Source organism: Heliangelus exortis, chromosome 3 (assembly GCF_036169615.1).
Source record: "Heliangelus exortis chromosome 3, bHelExo1.hap1, whole genome shotgun sequence".
Lineage (NCBI taxonomy): Eukaryota > Metazoa > Chordata > Aves > Apodiformes > Trochilidae > Heliangelus > Heliangelus exortis.
The window spans coordinates 85,169,702-85,196,935 of record NC_092424.1 but is presented as its reverse complement, the minus strand read 5'-3'; the positions used below and the strand labels follow the sequence as shown (position 1 = coordinate 85,196,935).

General features: G+C 40.6%; 1 long non-coding RNA gene across 2 annotated transcripts in view; it reads left to right on the top strand.

Annotated features, from left to right (window-relative positions):
• The first annotated feature begins 338 nt into the window (after positions 1–338).
• The window catches only part of LOC139795076 (uncharacterized), a 37,806-nt gene continuing 10,910 nt past the window's right edge, over positions 339–27,234 (top strand). The window contains exon 1 of one of the 2 annotated variants that reach the window (XR_011725373.1): positions 339–1,113. This is a non-coding gene — a long non-coding RNA (uncharacterized lncRNA). The remainder of the gene's footprint in view (positions 1,114–27,234) is intronic. The other variant, XR_011725372.1, reaches the window with a different exon arrangement.

Below are 27,234 nucleotides of genomic sequence, written 5' to 3'. Positions count from 1 at the left end.
AAAAAATCACTCATTTGTAATGGGGACTCAGTGGGTAATACTTAAATTTTTTTGATAGGAAAGATGCACAGATAAAGAAACTCACATGCAGGGTGGACTAAATCCAGCATCCTGTGAGTGTGTGACTGTGGGTAAAGAGATAGGGTTAAAAAAAGCAGTCCTTTCACCTCTGCCAGGCTGGGCTCCCCAGAGCAAGAGAAGAGAGCTAACAACTCAGAGCTGATGTAAGAAGAGGCCAATTCAGTTTCCAGTGCAGAAATAAGAAGGTGGGATGGGTGCATTCTGCTGAGCTGCCAAAGGGTTCTTTTAGTCAGAGGAGCATGGAAAATTAGAGACCAGAAAGGCACCGAAGCAAGACTGGGGCTAAACGTTCAAGAATGAAAATCCTGAGCAAGAAAAGCAACGTTTGTAAAGTCAAGCAAAAAGTGTCTAAGGAACAGGAATAGTTGTGAGACAGACAAATAACAGGATATGGCTGGTAGAATAAATAGGCGAGGAGTCTACAGGAGTTTCCATGAGTCACTGCTGGGCTACATAGAGTGACCAAAATGATTCAAAGAGATGCAAGGGAAGTGGATGCAGAAGAAATAAAAAGGAGGATAAAAGCCTTGTGAGGCTGAGGAGACAGGGAAATAGATGAGATGAAATGATGTCATGGAGAGATACCTTTCTTGGCCAGACATGTGGAAAATTGAAGTACATAGATTACAGTTCTGTTTGTGTTCCAGTGCCAGGAGCTGCGTGTTTACAGCACTGAGGGGTAAGAAGACAGCTGAACCTTAGCATGACAGGAAACCTTATTTCACTCTAAGTCTGATTGGTCTGGCAAGGGCTCACGTCTGGTAGCAATGGAGATCTGAAGAGACTTTTTAAAACCTGGTACACATCTGAAAAGAACCAAAGTGGAAAAGCAAGAATATATCTTTCTTTTTCAGATTTACGATACTGAAAAAGACTTTTTTTTTTTTTTCCAAGAATCATTACTGTATTCTGGTGGAAGCAAACCAAATCTAATGGGCAACTTGGAAATCAAGACACGTTCTAAGAAGAAGGATTTGTTTTTGTCCTCACCAGGAGTAAAAGCTGGAATGAACCCGAGCCTACTGTTACCATGTAAGTGGCTGCAATGACATAAACAGTTTTCTGACTGAATGGATATCCCCATGGCAATAGGAGAGGAACCTGCACATTAAAGAGTGAAAGAAATGAATAGATGAGAGGGAGGCACAGTAGATCCTGACACAGCACAAGGTACAGCATGTATCCTTAGAACTGAGCTGTGAAGGATACATGCACAAGGAACAGCACCTGTATTTCCAGGATTTATCAGTAATATGAGACAGGACTACAAGGCAAGTAAGGCAAGGACGAAAAGAACCCGTGTTAATTTTAGAATCTCTGGGTTTATTGTGTCTGGACCATTAAAGGTACATTATTTAATGGGTGTCTAAAACTTCTATTAGCTCTTCTTCAGTTACATTTATTTTCTATTCCATGGCTCCAACACAGCCCTGGAAAGTTACCAGGATAAATTTTAAAGCCAACAGGAGTTGTGCCTATTTGTTCCAGGGATGGAAGGAGCTCTCTAGCTCCAGCTCTAAACTGAATAACCCTTGCAAACCTGAAGCAGACCTCTGTACGAATTACTGATTAATATTTTTTTTTAGTTCTGCTGTAAGCCAGGAAATGAGAAATAAAAACGTCATTGGCACCAACCAAATTCTGAGTTCTTATTTTGGCAGGATCAAAAAAAAAGACGTTCTAACACAGAATGTTCCCACTTGGCACAAACAAAACTATTGAGGTATTTGAAATAAAAGCAAAAGAAATATGGTCTTAGCTTCATAAAATATGATGTGGCAATTTTGCCTCTTCTCCACAGGTTTAGGGATCAGATTTCTCAGCCAAGCTATGACCTGCTCAACTCTCTCCTCTCCTGCATTCCCTGTAGCCTAGCAGAGCACCCCACTCTTCCTCCTGGCAGGACAACACTAAGTTGAGCTTTCTCTCGAATCTCTATTGATATTCTTACATTCCATTGGAAAAAAAAAAAAAAATATATATATACAATCTTTAAGTCACAGGGTGTGCGTAAGGGCACCTTGTTTTACAGGAAAGTAAGAGGGCAGGTTTCAGTTTCCACAAGCAGAAAATGGAACTTAATTTGCATCTCTAGTATCCTGCATACTCCTGAAAAATCCTGAAAAGCTCTGGTTCTTGAGCCTTTGTTTGACTGGGGAACAATCCTTTTTCGTTTTTTCTGATTTTGTGTGTTTGGTTCTTAAAGCAAACAAACCAACCCACTTACAGCTTTTCAGTATATCAGGACTGAATTTATTATTTAGATCCAGATGGACTGAAATCTGAGTTATATCGATTATTAGTCACTAGCAGAAAATCTACCTAGCAAGCTCTGAGAGCTCTGCACTCCCTTTTACTCTAAGGAAGTAAAACCTCCCCAGATGATCTCTGAAAATCTCTCCCAATTCCTCTTCTCTGGGAAACACACAGGTCTTGACCCTCTTCTCCCTCCTCCCCCAAGACTCTTGCTCAATAAAAAAAGGAAAGAGGAGCTGGTCAATTTTATTCTCCTATAAACAAAAGTATCATCTGGAGCAATTTATTTTCCCAGATCCTTTTAGAGCTTTCATTATTAATGAAGGTAGAGAATGGTACCCAACCACGGGGCCAGGGAAGTATTGTGATGTCTCATGTCTTAAGATCACTGGACTATCCTAAATTTATATATATTTATAAAACCAGAGTGTTGACACAGTAATTATCCTGGTCCTAAATTCCTCCACAGTTAATACAGTTGCACATTCAAATTTAAAGGCAGAGGCTGGAAATAAAATAATCCATTTTGGTAGCTCTGTGTGATATCTTTGGAGACCTCAGTGGAACAAGCCAATGCCCAGCAATCCATAGTTGAAAGGGTTAGTATGAACTTTTATTTTAAATTGCTAAACAAGATCTGGAAAAAAAACAACTTAGAAATTGGTGTGATCAATTTACTTCAGATAGCCTTTGGGCTGTGCAGGCTTTCCACTGAAAGCAGTGAAGCTGCAGAAGAAAGCACAACCAGCCACCTTTTCAAGCTTTCCATGACAATGCATAAAAATGATACATTAAGAATATTAAGGCTACAAAGACAGACAATCTAATGAAAAACAAACAAACAAAACCCCAAAAACCAACAGCAACAACAACAACAAACAAACAAACAAACAACAACAACAAACAAATCAAACCCCAAAAAACAGCAAATTCACTGAGTCATGGGATTATCCAGGTGGGAAGAGACCCCAGGGGGTCACCAGTCCAACCTCCTGTCCAAAGCAGGGTCAGCTAAGGGGTGTGACCACATTGCTCAAGTTTTTATTCAGGTGGGTTCTGAAAACATCCAGTCCTAAGGAATCCTGCTCTGCTGCTGGACTCTGCTTACAGTGTAAAGTTTCACTTTCCATCTATTCTGATTCTCTCTTGCTGTAATTTAGGTTCCTTCTCTCTCAACCCGACTCTTTCTGTTTTCTTGATGACTCCCTCATACATCCTAGCAGCCTACTCAAAGGACCCCCTTAAGATTTCCCTTAATTAACCTCAGTAAACTTAATTAAAGTTTGCTCTTTAACTTTATCTTAGTTTTCTCTTGTTTATGCATATGGCCTCTGCTACGATAGAGTCTCTAATTACCTGAACAAATGCTACTTCGTTCTTAAGATGTCATCCTCATTTACTGAAAGGATGGATGGCATTTTGCTTAAAGGATAGCAAATTATTAAATTCTTATTATGCATTGTTCAGCATGTGGTCTCATTCCTTGTTTACAGCACGCTCTTAAAATTAAACCCCTGAGGAGGTTTTTCTCATTATCATTAATTCCCTCACAGATTTCCAATGCTATTGACTGTGAGACTTGTGTGGGAATTGGAATCTGCATTACATGAAATTACATAGGATAGTTTGTATTTTTAAATTCTGATTTAGGAAACAAAAATTGTCCAGCAAAACATTTTTAAACTAGAAATTGATCCATTTGTGGGGACTGAAGTGCTCAGACTGAACAAAGCTTTAATTGTTAAGTTCATCATAGAGTGGTTTGGTTTGGAAGGGACCATAAAGATCGTCTAGTTCCTGGAAGATGGTGACTTCTGGCATCAGAAGTCCCATGTGCAAATCTGTAGCTCCAGAAGGAGATCAGTGTCTCATAGCAGAGGAGAGGTTTAGATCTGTCTCCATGAAGCCTCTGAGCATGCAACATAAGATGGTGAAATTCAGATTCCTGAGGAAAAAAGAGGTAGGCAATGAGCAGGGTCACAGCTCTTGACTACAGGAGAGCGAACCTTGGCCTGTTCAGTGACCTTCATCAAAGAATCCTGTGGGAAACAGCCCTAGAGAGAAGTCCAGAGAAGCTGCTCGGTTCTAAAGGATACAATATAGTAAATTGAGATGCTTTATCTGTTTCTTTATCATATTTCCCAATCCTGAGTAACAACCTCATCAAAGGCTAGAGCTAGTCCTTACTACGTTGCAATGCCATTTGAAGGGATTGCATCCCAAGACATATGAAACTTTATGTTGTTTTTTCCCTTGCTTCCAAAAACTTCTGTGCCTGATATCAGTGCACAGCAATGCAGGTATCTTGTTTCAGTTTTCCACAAGGAAAAAAAAATGTCCTTATTAAATACAGATGCATGTCAATAAGTTACTGACAAAATTACCTAGGCTAGAGGTAATTTGAACGAGTTCATTATATTTTTAAATTCAAATTTCAATGCAAACTCATGCTGGCTGTCATCAGGCCACAAAATACTGTATTACACAAAAATTAATGTATGTGATCAGTCATGTAAGCATGGTTATTGTCTAATGTTGTAATCACAAGAAAGGTAGCAAAACTATAAAAAAACCTTCCTTATACACAAATATCTCTACCTGAAATTCCTCAGTGGACCAAGTCTTCCTATATCACTATCATTGGTTCTTTCAGACAATGTACTCAATGTATTCTTTTTACTTCTTGAAAGCCAAACAGCCTTTGTGTTCAGGTCAACATTTAAGCCTTATCCTACTCCTAGGGTTTTGATTCTGTAAATCATCCCTATACCTATCCTTTAAAACAATTTTTTTTTCTGTGATACCTAGGCAATCATGATTTTGGTGCTTTCAAATAAAATTTCAACAGTACTGAAAGCCTTACAATGGGGTCTAGAAATATACTATACTATTTCCCCAGGGTGATTTTTTGTAGTGTCTTGTTCCTAATAACAATGCCAGGGATAATAGTGCTCATTTACACCTGAAACCAGATAATTTAATCACATTCACAGTACAGAGCATGCCTCTTGCCTTAGATCCCTTGCACTGTCAAAATGCTCTGAATGTATCTGCAACCACTAATTCTTTTCCCACTTAGTGTTCAATCTTCAAATCATGCATTTGTAGCTGAAAAAACAAACTCTATTCTTAGTGGCAGCAGAATGGTTTGCCAGGACCCTTTTGGCACTGTCAACAAGTGGTTTATGATCAGTGTCAGCTAATAGAGGCCTCCCATAAAAAAAAACACGAAGCATTTTTCACCCCTGGACTAAGACCAAAGCCACATTCTTTATTTGAGTTTACTGAAAGCTTGGGTTTTGTTCATTCCTATGGTGATTGTTCTACTGGGGTTTTAAAATTTTGACCACATCATTACAGTGAAGCCAATGCTTTTCTTAGAGCCATCAGTGAACAAACCTGTTTTGCATTTATCATCATAGCAACTCATGGTGACATCCCATCAACCTCTTTAATCTTCTTCTTTTTTAAGGGCCAAAATGACAGTTTTGTTATTATGGGGATACCAATAGGCTACAGCTGCCTGGTTCATTAAGCATGGAAAAAAGTACTTGTATTTGCCATTTCTCTAAATAGTCCTCTCCTTTCTAGGTAACATAAAATGTTCTATTTTAGTGTGACTGTTTAGCCTCTTGGTGTTGTCACTTAAATGAAGGGTCCTTTTCCGTGCTGCATCGTGCATACCTGTACACTTGTTAGTTCTTCCCATTGCTGTATGGTTCTAATACAAAGAGCCCACTTCCCTAACTTCTTGAGTTTGATTTACGGGATTTTGTGAAAGCACTGGGATTTTCAAAGTGTTATACATAGAACTTAAGTGAAAGCTTCTTTTCCCTTTGAATATAATCTTAGAGTGTATTTCACATAGCTTATTCCCCTGACATCTCCAGTGAATGCATCTGATGGATGAAACCAAGGGGTTTGGCACATTTCTGATGTGGTCTTTTCTCTTTAGTACTATTACAGGGAACATCTTTCTCATACTATACAAAAAGGAGCGTAAACCCCTCCCATGGGAAGAACATGGAAAACATTAATGAAAAAATATTACTAGCAATACTCTTACTTTTGCTTTTTCACACACACATGTACACAAAGGTCTCCTATGAAGTCAGGCTAAAAAAGTTGGGGTTGTTCAACCTGGAGAAAAGGAGGCTCCGAGATGACCTTATAGTGACCTTCCAATATCTGAAGGGAGCCTACAAGGAAGGGCTGTGGTAGGGCTTTTTACATGGGTGCGTAGTGAGAAGACAAGGAAAAATGTTTAAAAACCTTTAAACTTTTAAAGGGGAGATTTAGGTTAGACATTAGGAGGAAATTCCTTAATTTGAGGGTGGTGAAATACTGGAACAGATCAGCCAAGGAAGCTGTGGCTGCCCCCTCCCTGGAAGTGTCCAAGGCCAGGTTGGATGGGACCTTGAGCAACCTGGTCTGGTGGAAGGTGTCCCTGCCCAGTCAGGGGGGTTGGAGCTGGATGATCTTTAATGTCCCTTCCAACCCAAAGCATTCTATGATCCTATGATTCAATGATTTTATGATTCTATGATTCTGTGAAAGCTGTGAGCAGAGAAACTAGCAGCAAATGCACTGCAAAGGCATGGGGAGGGAGGGGGCAGTTACTCAGCAAGCTGCAGAGTTGCAGGAGAAGAGCAGCCCATGGCAAGGGAAGATGGGCAGCGAAGTCAAGAAGCCACAGCTGGCTGGTGAGCAAGCTCAGTGGGAAGCAGAACAGGCTGTTCCTGGGGGAAAGCAGTGATGCCCAGCAGCAAAGGACCCACAGAAAAGAGCCTCCTGCAGAGGGGAAGCCAGAGCCTGAGGAGGAATGATTGGGGTGCGTGTCAGGCTGGGATGCCACCTTGTGATGCTTGCCTGATTGACTATAGCAACTTGCTTTGCAGCTGGTGGGGTTTTTTTGTTTGTTTATTGGTTTGTTGGGGTTTTTTTGTTTGGTTGGTTTGGGTTTTTTCCCCCTTGGATCAACCATGTTTGCATTTGGCATCACTTCAGCCTCTACTCCTTTGACTGTGTTACAACCAATGCATCCCATTAGCTCTCAGGCTGACTGTCCATTTGTCATCTGCTGCATTTTTGTCCTGCAAGGCTTGTTTGAGCTAGCAGGACAGTTGCATTCATTCTTCCTCCTGTTTGTATTCATCACAGAAGTGTGCATCCAAGGTTTTGCATCTTTGCCCATACACTTGGCATTGGCAGCAGTGGTTGGCAAAGGATATGAATTTTTTTGTGCTATTTCCTTGTGAACTTTTATGTTGAGTTCTTGTATACTTTTCTATCTTGGGCCATTCTTTTTTCATGTCTTGCTGAGCTTAGATGTCCACTCCTAATGTATACAATTCTGGAGAAATAGGTTTCTTTCCTTGGGAAAATCTAATGGCTTTGTCCAGAGGTTAATTCTGGGAACCTGACAACAGTCTTGATGGGTGCCACATACCTTCCAAACTGCAGTCTTCTGCTGTCAGCCTTTGTTCAGGCTGGGCTGTCAGCCTGCTTTTTATTTCTTAGTGTCCTGAAACCTTTTTCTCCCTTACAATTATATTTCAATAAACTTCCTTGTAAAATGCAGCCAAATGAAAATAAAATTACATTTTAACTACCAAATGATATTGTTGAAAGAATATGTTCCCATTGTATGAACAGGAAATGTGTTTGTTGCTTGCTTTCTCCTCCAGTTCTGACCCAACTGACCCAGGCCCCTTCCTTAGCATCTTAGCAGGGAGTATGAACCACCTCCTACTTCTGAAGGAGAAGTCGTGTAATTTCCATCACTCAGGGTCACAGGCTGCTTCTCCATTAAGTTATTCTTGATGGAGGTCTAAGTATGCTGACTTGCAATACAGTCAATCAATGGCTGGGGTTGGAAAAATAATATGGACAATTTTTCATTAGATCAGGTTGCTCCAAACCCCGTCCAACATGTTCAGTGATGGGGCATCTACAAGTTCTCTGGGAACTGATATCCTTGAGTTCTTACCCTAAAGAACTTAATATTTAAACTTTACTGGTGTTTTTCATGTCCTCAGTAAAGCAACTCTTCCTATTCAGGCAGTTTTTCTTCAGAGGAGTCCTCACTTGTCCTCGCTTGATGACTTACGAGCACTGCTCCCATATAGCACCCATGCACTGTGATCAAAAGCCTCTTCTAAAATTTTCAGGAAAATAGAAGAACAGTGGGGGAAGCAGGAGCTATTCTACTTCTCCACACTACCTAATAGTAGAGAAAAACCTTCCTACTGTGAGTCTAACTACTAAATAAGAACTTTTCAGCCTGACACCCTTTAGCACTGTGAATTTCATAGTGTCCCAGCTTCCTTGGCAGTGATGTTATAGAATCATCATAGAATCATAGAATCATAGAATTGGCTGGGTTGGAAGGGACCTCAGAGATCATCAAGTCCAACCCTTGACCCACTGCTGTGGTTGCTAGACTATGGCACTGAGTGCCACATCCAGTCTCTTTTTAAATACTTCCAGGGACAGAGAGTCCACTACTTCACTGGGCAGCCCATTCCAATGTCTGATCACCCTCTCTGTAAAGAAATTCTTTCTCATATCTAACCTAAACTTCCCCTGGCACAACTTAAGACCATGACCTCTTGTCTTGTTGAAAGTCGTCTGGGAAAAGAGACCAACCCCCACCTGGCTACACCCTCCTTTCAGGGAGTTGTAGAGAGTGATGAGGTCTCCCCTGAGCCTCCTCTTCTCCAGGCTGAACACCCCCAGCTCCCTCAGCCTCTCTTCATAGGGTCTGTGCTCGAGTCCCTTCACCAGCCTGGTTGCCCTCCTTTGGACCTGCTCCAGGACCTTGATATCCTTCCTGAACTGAGGGGCCCAGAACTGGACACAGGACTCGAGGTGTGGCCTCACCAGCGCTGAGTACAGGGGCAGAATCCCTTCCCTGGACCTGCTGGCCACGCTGTTCCTGATATAGGCCAGGATGCCATTGGCCTTCTTGGCCACCTGGGCACACTGCTGGCTCATGTTCAGCTTCCTGTCAATCCAAACTCCCAGGTCCCTTTCTGCCTGGCTGCTCTCAGCCACCCTGTGCCCAGCCTGGAGCTCCCCATGGGGTTGTTGTGGCCAAAGTGCAGGACCCGGCACTTGGCCTTGTTGAACCTCAACCCATTGGAATCAGCCCAACTCTCCAGTCTGTCCAGGTCCCTCTGCAGAGCCCTCCTGCCTTCCAGCTGATCCACACTTCCCCCCAGCTTAGTGTCATCTGCAAATTTGCTGATGGTGGACTCAATCCCTTCATCTAAATCATCAGTGAAGATACTAAACAGAACCGGGCCCAACACTGATCCCTGGGATGTTCAGCAATCATAGCATCCACAGAGGTCCCCCGAGGTTCCTCAGGCCAAACCTTCAGGCACATGTTGGTCCAGGGCTGTTGCTGTGCCACAAGGCTGCCAGGAGGGTTGGGGCTGTGCACAGGGCTGTGTTGCAGGCAGCACCACCTGGGACCCCCAGGCACAGATGGGTTCCAGACACCCTGTCCTGCAAACTGCTGTGGCTGCCTGCACTGGATCTGCTCACTGCTTGAGAAGGTTTGGTTTTCTCTGTATACCTCCCTTGGAAATTAATTAAATTTCTGTTTATACATCAGCCACTCTTCTAAATGACAGGCAAAAAGTTAGTGGTTGATTGGCCTGGTGATGCCTTATTGTCTGAACATTTGCCTGGTTAAAAATCTCTGCTTGCTCTAATTGCAGCTTTGGGCAGCATCTTGGCACAGTGAACTTTCGAGGTTCAATTGACAATTTTGTTTATTTTCATCTTCTGGCAGATTTTGGATTTTGCTCCTTTAAAGCAAGCTTGGGCTTCTCTCGGAACATCTAAAAATAGGGCCATACTAACTACTGCAAAGAGGGTGACACATTCTCCCCTCCCAACATTTCTAAGGGTATGTGTTGGCTGGTGAAGTGCAACACCCTCTCATGGGTGCTGAGATGGGCCAGATGGTGCCACATGTGAATCTGCCACATTGCATTTAGACAAAAACACTGTTTCATGCAGAATCTATTTATTTATTCATTTGTTTTCTCTGAGAAAGGAGTTCAGGAACTGCAATCACAAAGAGGTTTACAAATTAGAGCCTCAAAACTTCTGTTAACTGCTGTTTTATCCTGGATTAGAGATCCCAGGTTCCTGGAAAGCCTCTGCCACAAGTGCAGGACATCTTCTATCTTCTCAAGTCCAGCCCACTACATCTCTGCATGAGATGCACTGCTGGGGCACTGGGGAATGCTTGGCTGATTAGGCTGCACAAAAAATGGGGTAAGGAAAGATAATTGATGCAGACCCCTTATTTGCCATCACCCTCATGCAGTCAGGATTTTCGTGTTTACCCCCAGCATTGGACATCTGCAAGAGAAATTTGACTCTCATCTGATGCCACCACAGACAATTGCACAGGACAGGGTGGAGATATTCATAGTCCCTCTGGGTTTTGTTCCACTTGCATGGAAGAATTCTCTATGCAGCAGAGAGAACTAAGACGAAATCCTTTTCCCTTGTGGAATCAGGGCATCCCACCAGATAAAGGGATAAAAGGCTGCCTGGTTTGATGAATATTAAGTATACAAAAGTAAAGTCACAGCAGGATTTAGACTCTCACCCAGGTAGGTAAGTACACTGGTCACCAGTCTGCAAATTATTTTCACTCTTTCTTTTTTTTTTTTTTTTTTTTTTTTTGAACATTACTTGAGTCATACACATAAATTAAAATTAACTTTAATGGACAGGGAGCTAGAGACTAACTCTAGTATGATTTTAAACAAATGAGATGTCTTGTATGTATCGACAATATTTTTAAACTAGGTTTTTCATGTATAATTTTGAGTCCTGTAGCTTACCAAGAAATCATTTTCCCAGAATTTAAATCCATTTTTCTTTGTTTATACAGAAAATATTCTACATTCCCCAAGTACAGAAAACTACTCTGAGTTTAAAGCCTTGCAGTTGCAGCTTTTTCTTTTCTGTCACTTCTAGCATAGTCTTATTTATGACTTTAATATAAATTTCCTCCCTAATGTATTTGTCATTGCGATCTTGTTGAAACTTTTGCTTTAAGTCGTAAAAGTTCTTTATCCCCAGAGGCATTATTTTGTGTCAGAATTTTGTCTTTTCTCACCCCTAAAAATGAAACTTCAGGCTTTCTTGGTACCATGTGTTAATTCTCTCCATCTTTAGATTATGATTCCTCTTAGATTTTATGCATGTGCTTTATTTTAAACTTGTGATGAACTCAGAGACTGCAGTTTGTCTCCAGACCCAACTCTGGGAAATGAAGGACACAAATCCTTTCTTGTCCATCCCACCAGTCTTTCAGACAGAGAATGGTACCTAAATATAAGTATGTAATTTGAGATATCAGATGGCCCAGATGGCTCAAATAGCCTAAGGCATTTAATGTCTGTGGCACTTGAAATGTTACTATATGTCTGTGCTCAGGTAACTTGCTCCCACCCCACAGAGGTGGGATTAAAACACCTGAAGTTAGGTAGCTAAATATAGGTGTCTGGATATGAGCTGGGTGCTGAGCTTGCATTATAGTCACCTGGGCTCCTTTCAAATTGGCAGCTCCTTTCAAATTGTCTGACACCACTTGTCACTCCACATTTATTTTTAACTTTCATAAAGAGTATGCAGTGCAGCTCGTATGTCACGCTGGGGTGACAAGAAATCACTCCTCAGCCAGAGGTGTGCCAAAGGCATTGCACAATTGCCATCATTGCAAAGTAAAGGGATTTTCACAGACATGCACCTGTTGGGTGACAGATCAGCTCTAAAATTATCCTGTCACATACTCTACAGCTACCTGAAGGAGGCTGTAGTGAGGCTGGTGTTGACCTCTTCTCCCTAGTGACTAGCAAAAGGTTAAGAGAAAACAGGCTCAAGTTGTGCCAGAGGAGGCTCAGATTGGATATTAGGAAAAATTTAATCAAAAAAAGCGGTGAAGCATTGGAACAGGTTGCCCAAGGAGGTGGTGGAGTTGCCATCCCTGGAGGTTTTCAAGAAACAGGTAGATGTGGTGCTTCAGGAAATGGTTTGTAGGTTACAGGGGTGTGTAGGAATGGTGGTTGGACTTGATGATCTTGAAGGTTTTTTCCAACCATGCTTATTCTATGCTTCTATAAAAGCTTTGCACCCACAGCTTATCTTGCAAGGTCCTGTGGCAGAGTAAGGACCTTGCAGGCTCCCTGTTCTTCTTGCTCCCAGCCATCACACGTCCCTGTCCTGCTCTTGCTCAGGGTGTCGGAAGTCACCCTGTGCCTGGGAAGCAGAGCTGGGGGAGCTGCAGCACCTCTGGGAAGGCAGAGGCCTCAACAGACACCCCAGCTTGCACCAGGCAGGCAGTGACAATGACAGAGAAGTTGCTGGGGCAGTGCTAATGGGCAATGCCTCACTGCCACGTGCATTAAACATCACCAGTGTGTAGGGGCACAGCTGCAGCTGGACCCTTGGCACCATTGCCAGGTTCACGTGAGGCTGCCAAGTGCTGAGCACGGGGCATGTGCCAAGAACAGGAGATGGAATTATGGTGGGGCATGCACAGACCTGCCACAGGTATGGTTTTTTCTTCAGGAAGACAAGCAAGAGCAAAGTAGCAATTAACCAACATGCACAGATTGATCCATGGGCCTGAGTATGATCTGCAACATGTATGCTTGAGAGGGTATGCACATATTCAAGCACGACCTGGAGAGCATGGACGATGAATTATAGAACCATTGAATGGTTTGGGCTGGAATGGACCTTAGAAATTATATAGTTCCAACCCCCCTGCCATGGGCAGGGACACCTCCCACCAGACCAGGGCACTCAAAGCCCCGTCCAGCCTGGCCTTGAAAATTTCCAGGGAGGGGGCAGACACAACCTCCCTGAGTAATCTGTTCCAGAGTCTCACCACCATCACACTAAATATTTTCTTCCTAGTATCTAATCTAAATCTATCCTATTTCTGCTTAAAACTGTTCCACCCTTGTCCTATGACTATACACCTTTGTGAAAAGTTCTGCAGCTTGCTTGCAGGCCCCCTTCAGGTACTGGAATGCTGCTATGAGGTTGCACTGAAGCCTTCTCTTCTCCAGGCTAAACAACCCTAACTCGTTCAGCCTTTCTTTCTACTGGCTAATCTGAATCTACCCTCTTCCAGTTTAAAACTGTTATGCCTTCTATCTCTACATGAACTTGAAAAAAAAAATTCCTTCTCCAGCTTTCCAGTAGGCCCCTTCAGGTATTGGAAAGCTTCTGTAAGGTCTCCCTGGAGCCTTCCCTTCTCCAGACTGAACAACCCCAACTCTCTCAGGTTTTCTTTGTAGGAGAGGTGCTCAAGCCCTCTGACCATCTTCATGGCCTTCCTCTGGATTCACTCTAACAGCTTCATGTCCCTCTTAATGCTGAGGACCCCAGAACTTCATCCATCCTTCTTTCATAAAATTAAAACTTTTCCAAGACTTGATTAAAAAAAAAAAAAAAAAAAAAAAAAAGAGGAGAAGAAAATAAAGAAAAACAGTCTCCCTGCACAAATATTATTTCAATTTATTTTGTGATCAAAAAATCTCTCTTGCCAATGCTTTTGGCTAATAAACCAAGCTAGCTGGTGCAGCGAGGCTGTAGGACCGGGATACCTAGATTTGCCAAGATACGCATGCTAATTATTGAAAACACATTGAAGATTAAAATTTCAAATACTTTTTTTCACTGAAACTTGAATTTTGGCACAATCTAAAAAAACCTAAATGGGTAGAGGGTGGGAGGGATCAGTGAAGCCCCCACAAATCATTAATTTATGGTATTTGCCTACAACTACATAATTATAAAATTTCTGGCATCCCAATTGTTCTTTTTTGTTACACATTTCTTTTAAAATGGCAAATTGATAGGATGAGAACCATGTTAACTATGTGGAGGCCCTAAAATATGTCCACGTTTTAGGTGCTATAAGCTGAAGCCTTTATCTGACCTCGGATATGTGGTTTAAGGATATAATTATGACTAAGACAATGAACATAATGTCTCAATAACACATCTTCATCCCCAAAGAGAGAAACAATTTCTTCCATTTCCATAGCAAATGCCTTAAGGAAAGTGAACGGACTAAATAATTTCTTACAGCTTCATTTTTTTTTTCCGGGGTAATCTTGAAAACTGCTTTTAAAAATCACCCACATCTATTCAATATGCAGCACGTTACATGAATGTCAAGTTATCACTACATTAGCAATGGAAAGATGTTTTTCAGTAGAAATTTATGCAGCAGAACAAACTGAAAAGCTTTTGCCTTGTCTTGTCTGCATTGTGGATTTCTTTCCTGGAAAGGTGTGAATGACCTCCTAACACTGAATCCCAGCTAAAATATTATTTGCAGTCAGACTTCAATGGCTTTTTTCCTTAAAGTACCTAGAGTGAGACTTACTTAATATAGAGAAAGTTGTTGGAAAAAGGTTGCTTCACAGCATTGCTAAGGTAGAACCTGTTGCTCTTGGGCATACAAAGATTCATGGGCTAAAAAACTGAAACCATTGGCCTTGGCAGAGCTGAAGGTCCTTCCCCTGGGCTGCCCAAGAAAAGTGTGGCAGTCAGCATCCACGGGCACCCTTGCAACTGATGTTGGAGAAGTTAAGAAGTTCTGACAATGCAACCTGAAGTTCAAAGACCTAGCATCCTTCCAAAAAAGCCATATTGATATGTGGCTGTGTTGAGACCTTTATTTGATTTATTTTTGTCAGATGATATTTGGAAGTAGATGAAAGAAGTACAGGATGCTGTGGGTATGAAGAGTAAAGCAGGAAAATGGACTTGCAGTCAAAGATGAAAGAGAAACATTAACATTCTGTTGAAAAACTTCTGAGGAAAGTTTCCTCCCAAATTTATAAAAGCAATTTTTAGATTCTTTTTAATAATCAGTTTGGGCAGTTCACTATTACTGGTGGCACGAATCAGGTCCTTAAGTTACTGATGTTTGGCAATAGTTGAAATCTATTTACATTGTGAGGCTGGCTTAATGTCAGCTCCTGTCTGTACACTTGAAGGTACCAAACAATATCTTCAGAGTAATTTTCAGAGTTACTGAAAACAGTGGGCTTAGGTCTGAGGAGAAACAACAGAGCTCAATAATAAATAGAAATTCTGATTGTTTATTGTACCTGCTCCTAGCAGGTACAATATTGATCCTAGCTCTGTGCTTTGAGTGCTAACCCAACATTCCTCTTCTGAAGAGGCTGCAGAAATAAACATCCTGACCTTATTCCTCATCCCTGGAGGATTTAATTCAGGATCTTTAGTGGCAGCAAAACTCCTAAACAGTGACATTCCCCTCTCTAAATGTTCAGATGAAACTGCAAGCCAGTTCATCTGCAATTCCACTCCATGCAAAGACCAATAGTATCACCTAGGTCAGGGAAAACACTCTAAACACTCTAAATGTAATACATTACTAAGCTATAGATTTTCTCCTGGGACATTAAACACATACATTGCTTTCTATCAATTTAGTCTCTTTTTAGTTTCCCAGTGGAAAACAAGCAAATAACTGTGATGAAACAGCTTCAGCTTCAGGGTTTTTTTTACCTAGCAGTAGAATATTTTGGTAAGAACACTTGAACACAAATCTTTGAAGACTGTCATACTATTATCATTTGTTTGGTTTTTTAACACCACTCAGTTACACTTTAAAAGGCTTCTATGAACCTCTCTTTTTGAATTAGACTCAAACTATTCTCACCAAAAAAGATCTTCAAAGAAAACCTTTACATTCTGATAACTTCCCCTCAAACACAGAAGAGGGGGACCCTCGGTTACCCCTACAAAAAATTGTTTCACATGGTACAGAAGTAGTACCCAGAGGACACTTTAAAGACCCTCAAACAGAATTTCCTGTGGCAAATCTCTTTCCTTCATTGTAAGTTTATTTTGAAACCATGTAGATTGTGTTATTACTTTCTATAGAAAAGATGCAAAAATATATTTTATCTCAGAAAAAAACCATAACATATTCCCAGCACTAATTTAGTTCTAAATGGATTCAAAGAACAATTGGGGAGGGAAAAAAAGGGGACAAAATTCATCTATATCATGCTGTACTCTGAATATTGGAAGATTAGATTGCTCAATATACTGTAGTCCTGCTACAAAACTGTGTGTCATGGATACTGCCATATATCCCACTTCTGTTGATGTGGTCACCTTTTAGTAGATGACATTTTTGCTCCCATGAGAGCTGGAGGGTATCTCTAGCAAGCACGAGACATAATTTGTTAGACAAGGAACACATACTACTCAAAATATATATATGTCAAGCTATGCCTTAGAGTGGTTCCCAATTTTCTGCTTTTAGTAAAATTTTAGTGCTTCTTCACAGGAAGTCACCAGGATATGATTTAGGTAATCATACACTTTAAATATTTTATCTAGGTATAGCTTCTTAAATCTCAGCACCAGAATATTGTACCATTTCATCAAACTGAAATAGATGGATATTTTGCTGATCACAACAAGAGAGTGACGAATTTCCATACTGAGCATTTCTTTATTCTAGAGATGTTGAACCAGTACATGAGGGAAGGAATTACTCATTGTAAACAAGAACTTCCACAGTATAGTCATTAATTACTGAAGCTATACCTTCTTGATATAAAAAATAACAAATTGTCATAGGGCAAAAATTATCTAACAAATAGATGTTCGAAGACATAAAATGCATCGTCCAATTAAGCTGCTGTGTATCCATTAAAAAAAAACAAACAAAAGCCAAATTAAATCTAAATTGCAGGTGTAGTGTATTCCAGATACTTGCTCAGTCAAAAAGAGAAATAAATGATATGTGAGTCTGCTGAGTCCACTGGGGCTCTCTGTGCAAAACGCAAAATCGGGAGCAAAAGTAATCAGAACAGAAATTCTGTCTTGGGTTGTCTGCACCTGGAAGTCAGAAATTCAAAATCCAAATTGAAAGCCTACCCCAGGTAAGAAATCTTGAAACTGCATAGTAAGGTTTATTCAGAGTCATGAGATTCCACTGGCAGCTCCACAAAGTCACCTGCCACAGAACAGAGATCACAGATATGCAGCATTCCATTGGCTTGTGGACTTTTCATGGTCTGACATTTGATTATACTCCTCATCCTCTTAAAGTAAAAAGGCTGCACATATTTTTAACAGGAGTGCTAATGTGTGTGCATTATCAATTTAACAATATGTATATGCACAATGTTATATATCTCCAATGTGTATAAGATATGAAAGGCACCACACAATTCCAGGAACCTGTCAAAAACACCCTTTGAATCATTGAATATTGTTCAGTGAATTAAAAATGAGAGTGATGCATCCCAAACTGACATTTTTCTAATGTGTCTGGTAGATAGATGCTGTCTCCAGGCAAGGCACCTGCAAGATGCCACTCTTAGAAGGCAGATGGCCAATTCCTTAATGTACACAGTAAAAGACACATAAACCTCTTAGCAGAAGCTGGAGAGGGGCAGCCTTCCCCAGCTCATTGCCATGTGACTGCTGCATTATATCTGCATTCACTCCCTTGTGCCCCTTGCCTCTTCCCAGTCACTTGCACCTCTTCATTACAACATTGTCATTCTTTGCAAAAAGACCCAGGAGGCTTGCACCCTGCCCTCCCTGCTACCCAGGGACTCCCAGCCTCTGGAAGGAGCAGTTTAGTTGGCTTTGACCTCTGAGGTCTTTCAGCAGACGTGTGAGAAGATGCTGCCAGCAGATTACCCTTGCTACAATCTTTATCCCCGGGGCTGGTTTTCAGCACACTGGCAGCAGGCAAAGGACACCCTTCCCAGATGGTGATAACAAAGAGGCTCTCTCATTTTGCCCAACACCTTTTCACTTTCCCTCTTTATTTCTGCAGAACAAAAGGGAAAACACAGCTGCCAGCTCCTGATAGACAGCCAGGTCCCAAGCCCCATCCGTCCTCCCTCATCTCCAGCATGATGTGGCTGGCAGTCAGGATCCCACATGGACATGTCCAGATCATTGCATCTCCCCTGTCCTGATCAAAGCAGGGAGTACATCCACATATTGAGCCATTCTTGAGTCACTGGGCTCCTCATCAACGAGAGGCTTTCTTTCTAGAGGTGGAAATAGGAGAAAAGGAGAAAAACAGAGGAGGAGGGCAGGCCTCTGTAAAAGACTTTTTTCTTATATGCTTGGAAATAACATGTAAGTCCAGATTTCACCACATCATAGGTGGTGCAGGCAGGGACAGCCTCCCATCCTCTGTGCTTGGCAGGGGTGTTTTTCTGCCAGGGTGTGGAAGGGGTGGTCATCAGCAAGTCATTTGGTATGTTTGGGGAAAGACATGGGTATTTAAGAAGCAGAAGGGCAGCACAGTGGATAAACATGTCTTTCACTAATATCTAAATATTTTCAGAGTTCAGGAGTTGTTTAATGTGGAAAAGCTGTGGAGAACTGGTGCAAGATTTGGCAGCAGCAGAGATTTGGATGGGAATCACTAACAGAAAGTAGCATTGCTTTTTAGAATAAACTTGGCACCACATCCAACAAAGCTTACCATCACTACTGAAAAAAAAAAATCAGTGGAAGTATAGGAAAATATTGGAAATTAATATTTTATGTGCAGGAAAATTAACAGCAAAATAAAAATGCAGTTTTGTCCTCATCGTATCTTGTTATTCCATACCTTAGATTTTCATGTAAGAAATCAGGTAGAGTTTTTATAGTGTTGCCTGACTCAGAGAGGATCTCAGAACCTTTTCAATGGACTACTCTTTTACTTGACATCTAATTATGCCTGTATCTCATACCTAGCTGGGGGTGAGCCAGCAGTGTGCCCATGCTGCCAGGAAGGTCAATGGCATCCTGGGTTGCATAAGGAAGAGTGTGGCCAAGCTGGCTGAGGGAGGACATTGTCCTCCTCTGCTCTGCCCTGGTGAGGCCATCATTACTGAAAAAAAAAAAAAAAGATCAATGGAAATATAAGAAAATATTGGAAATTAATATTTTGCGTGCAAGGAAATTAACAGCAAAGAAAAAATGCAGTTTAGCCCTCATCATAACTTGCTATTCCTAACCTTAGATTTTCATGTAAGAAATCAGGTAGAGTTTTTATAGTGTTGCCTGACTCAGAGAGGATCTCAGAACCTTTTCAATGGACTACTCTTTTACTTGTCATCTAATTATACCTGTATCTCATACCTAGCTGGGGGTGAGCCAGCAGTGTTCCCTTCCTGCCAGGAAGGTCAATGGCATGCTGGGTTCCATAAGGAAAAGTGTGGCCAAGTAGGCTGAGGGAGCACATTTTCCACCTCTGCTCTGCCCTGGTGAGGCCACAGCTGGAATCCTGCATCCAGTTCTGGGCTCTCCAGTTCAAGAGAGACAGGGAACTGCTGGAGAGAGTCCAGAGGAGGGCAACAAAGATGACTGTGGGATTGGAGCATCTCTCTTAATGAGGAAAGGCTGAGAGACATGGGAGTCTAACCTGGAGAAGAGGAGGCTGAGGGGACATCCTGTTAATGTCTGCAAGTATTTAAAGGGTGAGTGTAAGGAAGATGGAGCTGGACTCTTTTCAGTAGTTCCCAGTGACAGGATGAGGGGCAACAGGAATAAGATGGAACACAGAAAGCTCCATTTAAACATAAGAGAAAACTTTTTTATTATGAACATGACCAGGCACTGGAACAGGCTGCCCAGGGAGGCTGTGGAGTGCCCTTCTCTGGAGATACTCAAAGCCCACCTGGATGCAGTCCTGTGTAATGTGCTCCAGGTGATCCTGCTTTAGGGGGAGAGTTGGACTAGGTGATTTCTAGAGGTTCCTTCCAACTCTGATGATTCTGTTACTGTGATTTTCTTTTATTCAATAGTCATGAAAGATCACTTATGACACAGAAGAAATTACGCTGATTTTTCTTTATGCCCTCTAAAACCTCTTCACTTGGTACCCATTAGAAGTAGAAAAAACACTGAAACTGACAAAAAGAGGGCTTAAATGTTTTTCCTGCTTTTTATTAACTTTTCAATAAATAACTAGTTTGATTATTTTCCCAGAAATACCTGTTAGAGCTGGACCCCCTTTTTTGTTTGTTTGTTTGGTTGGTTTTGTTTAACCCAGTGGGATGAACTAGCCTTAAATTTGAATAATACTTGTACTGTCTGAAGAAATTATAATAATATGTACCTTATTATTAACAGGAGTTTCCAGATTTTGGCTTTTGAGCACTGGCATTTTTTTTCCATTTTGTTTCTCATTGCTAAGATAATTAATATAAGGAAAAAGTGTACATAATAAAACTGATCATTAAGATAAGTTTTGATGTACTGAGATCCCTATAATTAAAGTAGCCTAATGTGCTGTTTAAAGCCAATTACATCAGTGAGGTGTCATGTATTCAATGTTTCATAGCATGAGAAAATAGACTTCTTTTCTCTTGTTTATTTTCACAGTTGGGTAAGTGGTTCCTATATCTGATTTTCGTGTCCTTCATATCTCCAAACCAAATTTGAAAACTGGGCACGATAACAGACTTAATAAGATAAAACTGATTACTTACTTAATATAGCATGATGTAAAGTTTGCCAATTAGTTGTGTTTCTAAATCATTGTACATGGCTATTACCAGGGACTTGTTTTTCAGACTATCTGAAAAATAGTTTTAATGAAGAATAATTGCCTGCTAGAGCAAATGCTGAAGTCCTTCAATCATTGAAGTCCCTACCCTTCAAATATGCAGGCAGCTCTCATAGTTCCATCAAAATCGGTGGAATAAGCTACTTGTTTTGCTACAAATAGATTGCAAAATTCCAGTAAACTCAATTGAAGAAAAAAAAGTTAGTGAAGTATCTAATCTCAGAAGATTAGAGATTAGAAACTTCTTATTTAAAAATTTCTCTAATATTCAGACTCGAGTTTGTTTGCTACCTATTAGAGCTGAAGAATGTCAAGAGGATTTATCTTCTGTATGTGGAAAATCAGTGACTGATGGATAATAAAAATGACTGTTTGAGAATTTAATTCTGAAGTAGATGCTATTATACACCCTATGGCAGTTAACTGAGTGCTGCTGTATGTTATCATCACCCATGTCTCTCTTTTTAAATTTTTTTAAACCCCTTATATTATTTTTATTATAGCTGATAATCAAATAACTAGCAGAACATGTTTTTATTAAAATAGTGCAGCTCTTTTTAAACACTTTGTGAAGCCTTGACTTTTTAAATCGAAATTTCATTTATGTGAGGAAAAAGCAGGATGAAAGTCTCTGGCAATGTCAAAATAGCTCATTTTGACATCTTTAAATGAAAGTTCTTTTTGAAATTGCTTTTTACTTTGATTTTTTTGTGTGTTTCGTACAGACATATGTGAGTTATGTAAAAAATCTAAATTGGAAAGAATTGATCCATCTGAAACTAGGTGTCATACACTTTACAGAACAATGATTGCAGTTTTCTTGAACTGGGCTAAAAATGCCTCTAGAAACCCTTAAAGATCTGGAAGGATTTTCACTCTCCATGTAGTTATATCTTTGCTTTATGTTATGGAACAGACATGTTACCAGTTATAAGTGAAACAGCCTGTGGTAACTATCTACACTGATGTTTACCCTGGAAGAGTGAGCAAACATGAAAGCTTTAAGAAAAGCAGATATCCAAGCATTTTTGGGGTGTTGGTTAGAAAGTTAGAGACAAATACCTCTCTCTGGTGATTCCATTCCAAAAAATTCGCAAAAAAAGATGAGAGCTGAGACAAAGGAACCACATCCTCTGAGTATTTTCTTCAAAGATCCATCCTGTATGATGGAGGTGTTCTTTTGGAGAAGAGGAAAATAAACCCTTTGAAACCTGAGAAACATCCAAGACTTGCTTTTCCCTTTCAAGATTTCCTGCAAACCATCCTGTGGTCCTTGCCTTGTGCAAAATGAGCCTTAGCTCGCTGAGTGGTTCTCCATGGTTCTCCCTGATGTTGTCCATGAGGCAGCAAAGAAACGGAAGCAGAAATGGCTGAAATTGAAGAATGGAATTTTAAAAACTGAGGGAAAATTAAAAAAAAAAAATAACTTCAGGATTGGGATGGCAAGTTTAGGTTTTTCAGAAGTGGCATAGTGGATTCACCAGACTTCCCAAAGAGACAGGTCCCCTCGCTCCTTGGCCTGTGGAGTGTTGCGGTCAAAGCTGCCAGAAAGCCTGGTCCTGTTTTGCAGATGACTTCAGCTGATGAAGTGGGCCTTGCATTGCCCAGATAAGATATGTCAGCCAGGAGGATGGAAGATGAAAATGTGCCTGCTCAGCTGCTGACATGACCTGCTACCTCCTCTCTACCACAGAACAGTGAAGAGTAAAGGCTCCGAGAACTCCTTTTAAGTTCTTTACCATCACAATTGCCTACAGCGTGGTAGGGGAATTTTCTTGGTGTCCTCATTCTGAACCTTTTCAGGAATGCTTTTGTGGAAACACTTCCGAGTCAGCACAGTCCAGCACAGACCATGGCCAATGATAGGAAGCAAACAGGGTGCAGATGTTTCGTTTCATGTTGTGGTTTCACCCTCCAAGACCTACACCTACGGCCAGCAATGGGCAGTCCTGTGTGCAGCACCTACAGATAAGAAGCAGACCTGCAGGTTTTGCTGCTGAATTTGCAGCCCATGCTGTCCCTCTTGCTGCAGCAGCTGCTTTCATTCAGAGGGAATGGGCAAGGGAAGGGGTGACATGCCAAGGCAGGACAACTGGCAGGGCTTTTGGAGCTGCTGAGTGACTGAATCAATGTGACATTTCTAACAGGGAAGGGAATGGCTTGGGCAATGCTGCCCAATGCTTCCAAGTGAGGCTCCTGCTTAGGGGAGGGAGGGGTTGTTCATGTGCTGAGCACGTCAGCAACCTCTGCAGGGTTTCCAAAAGTGATCCATGACTTGAGACCAGGCATGGTCTCAAGTTGTGCCAGGGGAGGTTTAGGTTGGACATTAGAAAGAATTTCTTTACGGAGAGGGTGATCAAGCATTGGAATGGGCTGCCCAGGGAAGTGGTGGATTCTCCATCCCTGGAGATATTTAAAAAGAGACTGGATGTGGCACTCAGTGCCATGGTCTGGTAACTGCAGCGGTAGTGGATCAAGGGTTGGACTTGATGATCTCTGAGGTCCCTTCCAACCCAGACGATTCTATGATTCTGTGATTCTATTCTATGATTATTCAAACCTCTGCATCCTTCTGTCCTCAGAGAATGAGGAGATATTCAGGATTTGTTGAAAATCCTTAAGGACTGAGAGCTGGGGTAAATCCAGGCTTGCACAGTGCTAGTTTGTAACATGAGTCTTCTTGGTTCTGTCCCCAGAATAGTTTATCCTGAGACGGAGAATCAACTTAGCAGTGGGAAAAACAGAATGATTTAAAATGTGTGATATAAAACCAAATACGTAAACAAATTGAGATAACCTCCATGTTTTCCTTGGTTTCTGTTCATCAAGAACTATACAGCCATTTTCTTTCCTTTCACTATTTTTGTCAATAACCTACCTAAGTAAACAAAATTCTCACAGTATTTATAATAATAGGTGCACATAAGCTTTCACATCTATAGCTTAAGCAAACTTTAGAAAATGTAATAAAAAGTCAAAGAGTAAGTGAAATGTCTATCTTATTCCTTTTCCTCTCTTTTTTTTTTTTTTTTTTTTTTTTTTTGTGAGTCATTTTCATTTGGATCATGCAGTGAAGTTTCACTTTAGCAGAAGTTTATAGCACTGTAGTGAAGACTATCAGGAGAACCAATTAAAAACATTCTATATGACTTGCTGATTATAGTAGTCCTGCTACTATACTATACTATAATAATAACACTCAGGTATTGGAAAGATTTCCCACATGTAAATGTCTTTGCATTCTGATTTTTGGTAAATCTTTCTCTAATTTCAGCTGTTACTGGAGTAAATGTGGGGAGAGTCTACAAACTGATTCTGTATAAAACTCATTGCATGTTTGGCTTTGGTTTTTTATACTATGCAGCACTACAGGAGCAACACAAAAAAACCTTCAGTGCAGGTGACTATACACACGCCATTTAGTGCTAAATCTCCAGAGCTGAAAAGCTGGAGAAATATCCCATTGGACTGGAAAGTTTGTGCTCAGAACCCCCAAATACACATATTACTGAATGCCTTGACACACTGTATAGTCCATGTGGAGATTTTATTCTACCTCCCCAAAACAGTGTGACTGGTGAATCCCCAATGTAGCATCTTACAGCTCCAATCACGCAGTTTAAGGCATCTTGACAGGTGAGTGATGGGAAAAGGGACAGAGAGCAAAGCAATGGAGGAACCTTGGTTTGTTCATGCATCAACAAGGTGCTTGTAGGGTTTCAAATACTGTATGAAACTAGTCAAAAAGCAGATTAATTACTTTGGAATAGAGAGGAATGTCAACATCCACCACAGGAGAAAGGAGTTTCACTGAAATGAGCACACTCTCAGAAGACTGTCCTTCAGGCTGTTATGCTTTCCAATACAGCAGCAGTGTAACTTGGTTTCACTATGGGTTTAATTCATTCCTGGGCATCTGGTTATTTCCACTTGTATGCTTTAATTCAGGGCTGGTCTTTTATTATTTATTTTGAAGTGGTGTGCAAGTGCTTCATGATTAAAAAATTTAAGGCACTTTAAAATTATCTTCAGGGTAACGGACACAGATTTTGATTGGTTGTGTATAACCAATGTTTGTCCATACTGTAGGACACTATAACAGCATGCTACAAAATGTTCTATTAGAAATGCACACTTGTTATAAGAATAAGAACATTTAATTGGTTTACCCTGCGGTAATAAATTTTTTACTCTTAGTCATGCATGAAAATAGATTTATTTTACACAATGACAAATGTACAAAACATCTCACTGAGAAACATCCTCTTGTGTTAGAGCTATCCTGACTGTGAGCACAGTCCTCTCCATCTGTGGTACATGACTGAAGAGATAAGCAAAACTGTGTTGTTCTTGAATATGAAGGAAGAGCAGATGTATTTAACCATGGGCTTCTGAGCCATCCTAGGGATGACAGCAGGGACCTTCCACAAGTTGAGGAGGATCTCATTATAACACTGCCTGAAAAAACAAATTATTACTCCATTTTTACATCTGGCAAACTGTGACATAGACATGCCATGCAATTTCCCCAGATCTGCTTGAGGAGATTGCTGCCTGTGCTGACACAAGACCATTGAGCTCTAGGCAAACTGATGGATTTCCTGTAGCATCCTCCAAACACACACATTGAAGACAAGCCAGCAGCAGTTACATTAGAAAACAACCTGATGCTTTCTCATGAGATCTTCCCTTTTTTCTAAACCAAGAATGAATTCTTCCTCTTACCTCATTCCATAAAACTACTTTGATCTGAAAGCTGAGATTCTAATAAAACTCTGACCAAGATCTGAGTTGCTTTTATGTCCTCTCCCCCAGGAAAGAGGACGTGTGCATTCTTGGAGTCTCTCCTGCAATGCCTTATACTGCCTGCATAACTCCCAAATGAGAAATTAATTAGAGAACTTTAAAAAAGAGACTTAAAAAAAACTGAAACAAAAATCCCAAAGACTCCTTTCCTCTGCGTGCTGAAGAACAAGATCAGACAAATGCTTTTCTTATAAAAAACTACAGGTTTACAGCCCCTGTAGAAAAATTCTTTAATATCAATATCCGCTTTTCCGTTGTTTATTCTTAAATTTTTGTAAAACCTGCATCCTAACTTGGTCTTTAAAATACTGCAGAGAAAAACTGGTCTCAGGCATAAATCTCTATTGACTCTGCTATAAACTCAATGCTCAGCTGTAATCGTTAAATTGTGTAGTCAAATCCCATTCTGAGTGTTTCTAAGAAGGAGGACAATGTCTAAAGTGAGGAGCAAATTGCAGCATCACTCTCCTGAAGTTGCCTGGAACAAAACAGTTGGAAAGCTGAATGTACTAAATGGCAACACAGTAGAAGATGAACCCCTTTAGTAACACACTTTGAAAACCAGGGCAGTTTGCAGGACATTTCTGGTTAAGCTTCCTTCTAGCTATTTCCTGAAGGTGTGATCTTCACTTTCTCCTTAGAAAGAGTTTGTGCCCTCTGAACAAATGGGCAAATCAATTAGAAGCTTTTTGGGACTTCTTTTTCTGCAGGACAACTTGAGGATCAATAATTGGCATGAAGATCTCTGTGTAACTTTAAAAAACAATTTTTATTTAAAACCATAATATCACTTGGAAAAGGAGTAGTAGAACGTTTCAGGATGTAAAGCAAGAAGAAAAAAAAATCTAAAGGTGATAGAATATGGTAAAGCCACAACTTGTAGAAACCACAGAATTAAAATGGATTATTTAAGTAAAAAAAAATTAAATTTGATGTATTATTAACTATTTTATTTTGTCAGAGCTCTGTAACAAGTCTTTGAAATAATTGCACTAAAAGTCACAAAAGCCATGATCATCAGGGAGACAAAGTGTTCTAGACCTGTGGAATTGCAGAATGTTTGTAGTGTTGCTCTCAGAGTAGATGCACACATCTGGTGGTTGGGGTAAGTAACAGAAGTACCCACAGTAATGGGCAAACTGAAAGTCAAAACTGGGAAGGACTGTATTTCCTATATGCTACTGGTATAATTCCATAATGTAAGGATACATTTTAAATAACAATAAATAGATGAGGATAATCTTCTTTATACTATTTTGGCAAGAAATAGAGGACTCTGTAAATATTAATAACATTATTTAACATAGTTTTTTCACCCCTGGTTACACGTGGTTCAAGTAATCTATAAGATGCAGATTTTAAGAAGCTGCAAAGATCTGATCTAGCACAATGATTTGACAATTGATAAAAGTAGCATGGAATATGTATAGGATTTTGTTGTTTCCACAGCCTAACATTAGTCAGGC